Source organism: Hyaena hyaena, unplaced genomic scaffold (assembly GCF_003009895.1).
Source record: "Hyaena hyaena isolate Hyena2069 unplaced genomic scaffold, ASM300989v1 scaffold_9, whole genome shotgun sequence".
Classification (NCBI taxonomy): domain Eukaryota; kingdom Metazoa; phylum Chordata; class Mammalia; order Carnivora; family Hyaenidae; genus Hyaena; species Hyaena hyaena.
In genome coordinates, this window is record NW_024080641.1 from 5013220 (window position 1) to 5022348 (window position 9129).

At 54.7% G+C, this 9129-nt stretch overlaps 1 long non-coding RNA gene across 1 annotated transcript; it reads right to left on the minus strand.

The window, feature by feature from the left end:
* Window positions 1–4798: 4798 nt before the first annotated feature.
* Window positions 4799–5715, minus strand: LOC120240609. The gene is made up of 2 exons (XR_005530663.1): window positions 5521–5715; window positions 4799–5191 (listed from the first exon to the last, which is right to left on the minus strand). It is a non-coding gene; the product is annotated as an uncharacterized LOC120240609 (long non-coding RNA).
* Window positions 5716–9129: the final 3414 nt, after the last annotated feature.

The following is a 9129-nucleotide window of genomic DNA, read 5'->3' on the forward strand; positions in this document are numbered from 1 at the left end:
GCGCTTTATGAACGTACAGGTGGCTGGGCTCCATTCCAGACCCACTAGGTCAGTATCTTGCAAGGGTGGGTCTAGGTTTGTGCATTTGGAGGGCAGAAGCGCCACTGATGATTTTTTTTTTTAATGTTTATTTTGGAAAGAGAGAGAGAGAGAAGGCGAGCAGGGAGGGGCAGAGAGAGAGGGAGACACAGAATCCTTACCAGGCTCCAGTCTCCGAGCTGTCAGCACAGAGCCAGACCAAGGCTTGAACTTACCAACTGTGAGATCATGACCTGAGCCGAAGTTGGATGGCCAACTGACTGAGCCTCCCAGGCGCCCCCCTCCACTGATAATTCTAAAGTAGTAATAGTTGGGGCATCTGGGAGGCTCAGTCTGTTAAGCGTCTGACTTTGGCTCAAGTCGTGATCTTACAGTTCATGGGTTTAAGCCCCGCGTTGGGCTTTGTGCTGACAGCTCAGAGCCTGGAGCCTGCTTCAGATTCTTTCTCTCTCTCCCTCCCTCCCTCTCCCTCCCTCACACTCTTGTCATCTGAATGGATTCTTTTAGCACAATTTGAACACTCCTTTCACTCAGCATAATGTATTTGAAATTCAACCGCGTGCCTTCCAGAAGGCAGCTCTAGCCTGCACCTGCCTGATGGTTTCAGGGACACGACGAGAAGGGTACAGCCCTGGCTGTGCCTCTGCTGTCCCCTTTGCCTGGAGCACCCCTCCGCTTTCCTCCAGGTGCCTGAAAGATGCCTGATGGTGTCCGCTCTCACCCCCAATTCCTCTTCCCTAGAGAACCGTCAGAGTGCTGACAGATGGGGCTAAGGGACTGGTTAGTGCTGGTAGTTGCCAAGGTACCGCACAGGCCAGGGCACCCTCTGCTCTTTTCCCAGAAGCTCAGGCCCCCAACTTGTCTTCCTGTCCCTGCACCTCCAGCCCGTCCTCCCATGGCCACCGGATTCTTCCTGTGGCTCGGCTGTGACCCTGTTGCTCTGGCCGCGGCAGTGTCGAGCTTTTGTTACCTGTGCCGCCTGCCACACACTGCTGTGGAAGCTGACTGGGGACACATCTTCTCAGTCTAGTTCTTTTTCTTTTTCTTTTTTTTAAATATTTTTATTTATTTCTAGGAGAGAGAGAGAAAGAGACAGCGTGAGCAGGGGAGGGTCAGAGAGAGAGGGAGATACAGACTCCGAAATAGGCTCCAGGCTCTGAGCTGGCAGTCAGCACAGAGCCTGACGCGGGGCTCGAACCCACGAACCGCAAGATCATGACCTGAGCGAAAGTCGGACGCTTAACCGACTAAGCCACCCAGGTGCCCCTTCTCAGTCTAGTTCTTACACCCCCTCTTCTCCCCCTGCCTTGCAGAACCCCGCTGGGTGTGCACCTCCTGGTGGTGGTGGAGGTGTAGGTGGCGGGTGAGGGCCTGGGTGACGGGTTGGGGGCTGGGCCTTCCATCTCTGGGGGTGGGGGAGGTGTGGGAGATCGGGGCCCCGCCTCACCTACAGCTCCTGGCGGTCACCAGTAAACCGTCACTGTGGCTGCCACGTCACCAGTAAACCGTCACTGTGGCTGCCACGTGGAGAGACTGGATTATTGATTAGTTGTCGGCTCCCAGCCAGTCAAGAAGGCACTTTGCCCCCGGGCGGGACTGGGGTGCTTTCTCTCTGGCATAGAAGGGACCAGACTGGCCTCCAGCAGATTAACAAGGCAGAAGGGCAGGGCCCAGCAGGAGATCCTTGGCCTTGTGCTAGGCCCCCAGGCTGCCACCTGCCACAGGTGGGCTACACCCACTGGCCCACTGATTTCTCTTCGGTGGAATCCAATCTCCAAGCTCCTGTCAGGAAACTTCTCAGTGTGGAGGGCCTCAGGGGCTGAGGTTCAGGATGCCCTCCACCTCTGCAGCAGGGATAGGGTTTTGGAAAAGATTCCTCCCCTATCCATACCCCTTTCTTCCTTGGCAAGACAAACTAAATGGACACATTCAGAGCCCAGCAAGAACAACCCTGTCTATGTTTCCCTGACCTGTGGCCCTGTGATTACATTTTGACTAATAGAAGTAACAGTGGTGTATGGGACTTCTAGGAATTGCCTTTAAAAAACGTTTTTCTAACCCCTTCTTCCTTTTCACTACCGACTGGAATGTAGGTATGATGGCTGGAGCTGCAGCAGCCATCTTGGGCCACAGTTATATACTGAAGATGATAGCAATAATATGAAAGGAGGCTGGGTCTCCATGATTATGAAGTTCCACCTTAGCCCTGGCACCCTATCTCCAGACCTCACGTATGTAAAAGCGAATTAAATTCCTGTCTTGTTTAGGCTGTTTGTTTTGGGGGTTTTCTGTTATTCACAGCTGAATCTAGTCATGACAGAGCACAGTGTCAGGGAGGGGGAGTTCAGGGTGCATCCTGTCAAAGCAGGTAGGTGTATGTCTAGAGATTCTTTTGGGTCCATAGCGTAGGCAGCCGACTTGAAGTAGTTTAAGGAAACAGAGAAATTTGTTCTAATTCCAAGATGGCAGTAGAATTATGCCTCAGGGACCCCCAGCACCGGGGGCTCAAACCTCACAGAAATTTTTGTTTGCCTCTCTTGCATCTGCCTCGATTCATTCTTGGGTCTTACAGACTGGCTTTCTCCACAGAGGCCAGAACACGGCTGCTCACAGCCCTCAGGTTCTCCGCTTACAGTCTGGGCCACTCGGAGGGACATGGGCTTCCTGAGGCTCGTCTGACCAGGACAGGGGCAGACAGACTCTGCTTTCAGCAGGGCCAGTGGTGTGCTGGAGGGGTCCGACCAGGGAGGGCTGAGCTTCCCTGCCCTGAGGGCTCTGGAACCACACCTAGACCTCGGGGGGTTTTTTTGCTGGTGACCGTTGTCCTGATCATCCCAACTGGAATAGTCACCCCGCCGCTAAGATCTGGGGCTCCTGGACGAACTGAATAGTGGGGGGAAGTGTTGGTGACATGATAGGGACTGGAACAAAGGCCTGATGAAACTGTTGAGTCGTGAAACCACTGAGCTCAGCAGCGCGTCTGTCTGCCTGCCTGGGTTTGAATCCCAGACTCTCCCCTTGCTGGTGGGTGGCTGTGGCCTTGAGCAAAGCACCCCTGTGAGCCTCTACCCCTTTTCCTTTGAGAGGGGACAGCCTGTTGTGAGGTGTGAATGAGACAGGGCGCGTGGTGCCCGTGGGACCCAGTAGGTGCTTCCCGCGTGTTAATTGTCCTGGTTGTCACCGATGCTGTCCCTCCCTCCCAGCGGCGATGGGAGCCGCCCCCACCAGCTTGGTGAGCTGTTAACTATTCATACAAGGAGCCAGCCGTTCCTCGGTGGACCTTGGCCGTGGCGGGAGCGTGCACGCCGCGGTGATGGCCAGAAATGATGAATGAGGGCTTTTATTTTGCTTCAGGGAACTGCAGTTGAGCCCTCAACACTGCAGGCTTGAACCTCGCGGCCGCGCTTTTACGCGGATCTTCCTTACAGCGCACCCGTGGTCCTCCGCGTTTCCAGAGCGTTCCTCTCCCATGCCCACCTCCCTTCTGAGGCCCGGAGACATCCACTCCGCTGTCCTTGCAGGTTGTCACGTGAGGCCCCCGTGTCACCTCCGCTCCGGGCACCTCCGTGCTGACCCCTGTCTCTGCCGTGGGCCCGCTCACCCTCAGCCCTCCCCACACGGTGGGGCTGAAGGGAAGGGCAGATTCTCCATCCTCAAGATCATCTGGCTGGATGAAGAATTAAATTGATGTGAGGCAGAGTAACAGGAGGAGAAAAACCCAACCCCAGAGTTGTATTAGGAGCCCACGGTGGCCCAGTGATAAAGTGGAGACCTGAAGAAATGACCAAGGCAGACAGTTTTTATACTTTTGAGACAAAGACACCGTGAATCTATAAGAAATTGGCAGGATAAATAAAGCTTAACTTTGGGTGGGTGGGGGGCGCCTGAGGGGTTCCATTGGTTGAGTATCAGACTCTTGATTTCAGCTCAGGTCATGATCCCAGGGTTGTGGGATCAAGCCCCGCATTAGGCTCCACGCTGAGTATGGAGCCTGCTTGGGATTCTGTCTCTCTTCATCTGCCCCCTCCCTCTCATTCTCTCCACCCCCCCCCTCGCCCCGCTCCGATCCTCCCTCCCTCTCTGTCTCTCTCTCCAATAAAATTTAAAAAAATTTTAAAAGAAAGCTTAACTTTGGGAGCTTCAGTTAGTAAGGAATTTTAAATTCCTTAGAATTTAGGGGTGGCAAATTAATAAAAAGTAACAAGGGTTGATTATACAACCTTCTCGCCCCTGAACTTCCTATACCTGGTAATAAGGGCATCTCTTCACCTCCCAGTACAGGGAGGGCACCTTTCACATGGGCCATTTATTTCCTGCTTTCAGGGGGACAGAGGAGGGTCTGCGTATCCTTCCTGCACGGGCCATCTCTTAAGGAATTTTCATTTATTTTTTAAAAAATTTTAACGTTTTAAAATAATTTTTATTTGAGAGAGAGAGAGCGAGAGAGCGCATGCACAAGTAGAGGAGGGGGCAGAGAGAGAGGGAGACATAGAAGCAGGCTCCAGGCTCCGAGCTGTCAGCACAGAGCCTGATGCGGGGCTGGAACTCATGAAGTCAGATGCTCGACCGCCTGAGCCACCCAAAGCCGCCTTCCCAGCCAATCCAGAGCTCTAGAAGGTACACGGACTTCCGCGCCCCGGGCTCCCCCCTCCGCCTGCCCTCTAATGCACCTGCTGCCTCCTCCAGGGAGCCATGTGACTGACGACTCCTCCCTCGCCGCATCGTGAGATGATTCAAGGCACACAGAGTCCCTGGCTCGGAGAAGAAATTTAATAGAAGTCCGTCCCCTCCGTGTTGGGGGACGGCCAGGTGTGTCAGGCCTGGTGGTTGTGTTTGGGGAATTGAAGGTCCAGGAAAGGAGCTAAGGCCAGTGCTGTGAGGCCATAAGGGAGGGGAGACCTGGGTTCTGGGACTCCGGGCGGGGTGCCCCCTGCTTGGTGTGGAGATGTGGGTCTGGGTCTTGCTCACTTGGTCGATCATTGGTTGATTTGTTCCTGGTCAACCATGAAGTGTCAGCTGACTTCCAGCCGGCAGGTGGCAGGTGCGGGTGGGGAGTGGCGTTGGGAGGCAGAGGCATCCTAGGGGCCGAGCAGGGTGGCCCTGGGTCAGTGTCAGGTGGATCTCGATGAGGCGGCCTGGCTCTGCTCACACTCTGTCTCAAAAAAAAAAAAGGTAAATAAATAAACATTGAAAAATTAAAAAAAAAAAAGTGCACCCATCGTAAGTGTAAAACTTGGCAGATTTTCACAAACTGCACTCTCCGGTTTAACCAGGCTCCGCCTCAAAACCAGAATGGGTCCCCATTCCCAACCCCCTGGGGCCCCCCTCCCAGTCATTGTCTCCCAAAGGCAACCACCGCCCTGGCGTCTAGGGGCCCGAGCCTGCCCTGCCCGGGGCTGCACTTCATACATGAATGGAGCCACCCATCGTGCACTCCTGGGTCTCCATCCTTCAGCACAAAATGCTGTTGGCAAGACTTACATGCCCGGCTGCCTGGACTGTGTGGTGGAACGCTGCAGAGTTGCTGACATTTGGAGTTTGGTCCACGGCTGCTTCCCGTCCCGTGTAGACAGCCGCCTGCTGTCCGTGTGGACTGCGTGGTGCTGAGCGACCTCTGTGGCCGGGCCTCTGGGCTGGGCTGGGCCCCCCCTTCCAGCAGACTCTCCAGGAAAATGAAACGTGCCTTGAAGCGGTGTCTCTCCCGGTGCCGTGGGGGTGACACTGGAACCACGGGGCCGCGGTGGCTTCTGTGGCCTAGTTGGAGGGGCACCCTGGCGTGTGTGCTCTGTGACATTGCGGCTGCAGTCCGGGCGGCTGGCCTTGCGGCTTCAGGTTGCCTGGGTTGGGCAGTGGATGTGGGACCTCTGCTTCTCTGACCTTCGAGTGCTTCTTCCTCTTCTTTTTAATGTTTATTTCTGAGAGAGAGACAGAGCATGAGTGGGGGAGGAGCAGAGAGAGAGGGAGACACAGAATCCGAAGCAGGCTCCAGGCTCCGAGCTGTCAGCACAGAGCCCGGTGCGGGGCTTGAACTCGTGAACCCTGAGCTCATGACCTGAGTTGAAGCTGGACCTTTAACCCAACTGAGCCACCCGGGTGCCCTCTGGAGTGCTTCTTAAAGAGAAGACTGACAGCAGAAAGTGCCAAGACATGCGCTTGGTGTGGTTACAGCTTGTAGGCGGGTACCGCTGCTGGGGGGGGGGGGCATGCTCCCCCCAGAACGCCTCTCTGGGGTTGACGAGCCCACCTAGGTCCTGGGCTGTCAGGTCTCTCCCCGGCGATGCCAGAGTCATGCCTCCCCCCGCTGGCCAGTCATCGGTCGCTGCGGGGTGCCAAGGCCAGGCCCGGGGTTAGTTTCCTGGGCTGCCGTCAGGGCTCCCACCAGCCGAGTTTCCTCATAGTTCTGGAGTCCAGAAGCCTGAGGTGGAGGCGTCGGCAGGGCTGGTTCCACTGGGGGGGGGGGGGGGGGGGGGGGGGGGGGGGGGTGGAAGGGGGAGAGCCTGTCCCAGGCCTGCGTCTGGGCTTCTAATGACCTCAGGACTTCCTCGCTTCGTAAATGGCACTCTCCTTGTGTCTTCGCCTCATCTTCCCTCTTTGCGCGTCTGGGCCTTTTGCTGACATTTCCCCTTTTTGTGAGGGCGCAGTCATATTGCACCAGGCCTCACCCGTACCGACCTCGTCTGAAGTTGATCATAGGCAGAGACCCTGTTTCTAAAACTAAGGTCAGGTCCTGGGAGTTAGAGCTTCATCTTTTTTGGAGCAGCATTTCAACTCCTAATAACCCCTTTGCGTCAGTTGGGGCCAGGATGCCCCAGGGGGTGGGCTCGGTGTGGGGGGGGGTGCAGAGGCCTCACTTCCTGTCCCGCGGCATATCAGCTGCCCCCTCCCCCAGGCCTCTGCACCCCGGAGCCCTCCCTGGCCAACTCTTGCACATAGCTCCCTGTCTCAGAGTTCGTTTCCGGGGAACCCAGGACTTGGGGCAAACGCAGGGACACGGAAATTACCAGAATCAGCTTTGCTTGCAGTGCAGGCTGGTGATATCCCTTGAAGGGATGTCAAAAAAAATTCTGCCTTTTTTTTTTTTTTTTTTTTTTAACCAGCAAAAGATGGACTTGGGAATAAAAGAGAATTGCAATCTTGGACAAGTGAGTGGCGGCAAAACCGCTGGAAAGTCCCAGAACAAAGGGGAGGCACACTTTTTAAGGAGGGCAGGAGACCGTCGGGAAGGCTGGCCTGAGCTAAAGTCCACTGCCATTTATTGGGAGTCGGAAGTGTGGTGGCTTCTCACCGGCTGAGCTGTTGCTGGTGGGGTGGGGGAGATGCGCAGAGTTCCTTCCTCAGGCTGCAGTAGTATCCCTGCACAAGGTCAAGTCTGTGTAAGGTCAAGTCCATCCCTGCCCACCCCTCCTGGCTACACTGTAGCGAGTTCCTGTTATTAACTCTCATAGGACCCACCTGTTGTGACCACCGCCCGAGGACAGGCCTGTGTCACGCTCTGCTTCTGTAGCGTGAGGTAAAGACCTCATGCTGGGTGGCCGGGGCTCTGATTCCCGTTGTGCCACACTGGCTGTGTGATCTTGTGAAATTACTGAACCTCTCTGGGCTTCAGAATGCTAACTAATAATACCTTCTTCCTAAGGTGGATGTGAAAACTAAGTGAACTCATCTGATAAAGCTCTCATGACTGTGCCTGGCACACAGTAAGCGCTCCATAAATGCTCGCTTTCATTATTGCAGGTTTGGAGTCAGCCGGTCTGCAGACAACGCCTCCAGACTCCCAATGGGGGTGGGGGGTGGGGGGGGGGTGGAGAGAATCCTGAGCAGGCTCTGAGCTGACTGGAGCCGAAGTCAGATGATTAACTAAGACACCCAGGTATCCCATGTTTTTTTTGTTTTGTTTTGTTTTGTTTTTTAAACAAAATTACAATTTTTCCATTTGGAAATAGTTTAAGACTCAAAAGAAGTCACACGACTAGGACTGAGAGTCCCCAGCATGATGCTTTTACCCCCAGCACTTCCGACGCCGGACACCTGGGTTTGTTTTCTCACACCAACAACCAGTTCTCTGAGGGACACTCCAGTGGAGTGTTCATCTGGCACTAACCACCCAGAGCTAGCGTCAGACCCCACAGGTGAAGGGTTCCTTCCCACAAGAGGGCCCTTGCTTCTGATGCCAGGCCCACGCCCCGGGTCCCCAGGTTACCCACACCTCTGTCTGACTTGGCTACAAAGTTGGGGAGTTTCCACAGTCCCCCTCCCTTACGGGTTCAATAATTGACTAGAGCAGCCCACGGGACTCCGGGAGGCACCTGATGTGTGTTTTCTGGGTGGTTCTGAAGGTTACTACTCAAGAACAGCCAGATGGAGGAGACGCATAGGACAAGGGATGGGGCGGGGGAGGGGGCTTAGGGCTTTTATGTAGGTCTCACTATGCAGCCACAGTGATTAAACCACTGGACACTGGTGATTAACTCAACCTCAGCCCCTCTCTCCTCCCCAGATGTCCCGCGTGGGGTGCGGTTGGGGCTGAAAGTTCCAACCCACTAACCATGTCTTGGTCTTTCTGGCGACCAGCCCCCACCCCGAAGCCATCTAGGAGCCCCCAGTGACATTAGTGGCATACAGTAGACACTCTAAGCTCTGGAGATCTCCAGAGGGTTGAGGACTGTGCACTGGGAACCCAGCACAAAGACCCGGGCTTAGTTTTTACTGTATCACACCCAGTTTTCCCCAACGATGATATTTTATGTAGCTGTACTGCCTGGTCAAAATCAGGAAATGGATGTTGCGGCAATACTACTAATTCAGGGCAAACCTTATCACACTGGTGTTTTTTTTTTCCTTAAGTCTTTATAAATACTTAGAAAAACAAAAATTAAGGAATGGGGGCGCCTGGGTGGCTTAGTCGGTTAAGCGTCCGACTTTCGCTTAGGTCATGATCTCACGGTTCGTGGGTTCGAGCCCCGCGTCGGGCTCTGTGCTGACTGCCAGCTCAGAGCCTGGAGCCTGTTTCAGAGTCTGTGACTCCCTCTCTCTCTGACCCTCCCCTGCTCACGCTGTCTCTCTCTCTCTCCTAGAAATAAATAAAACATT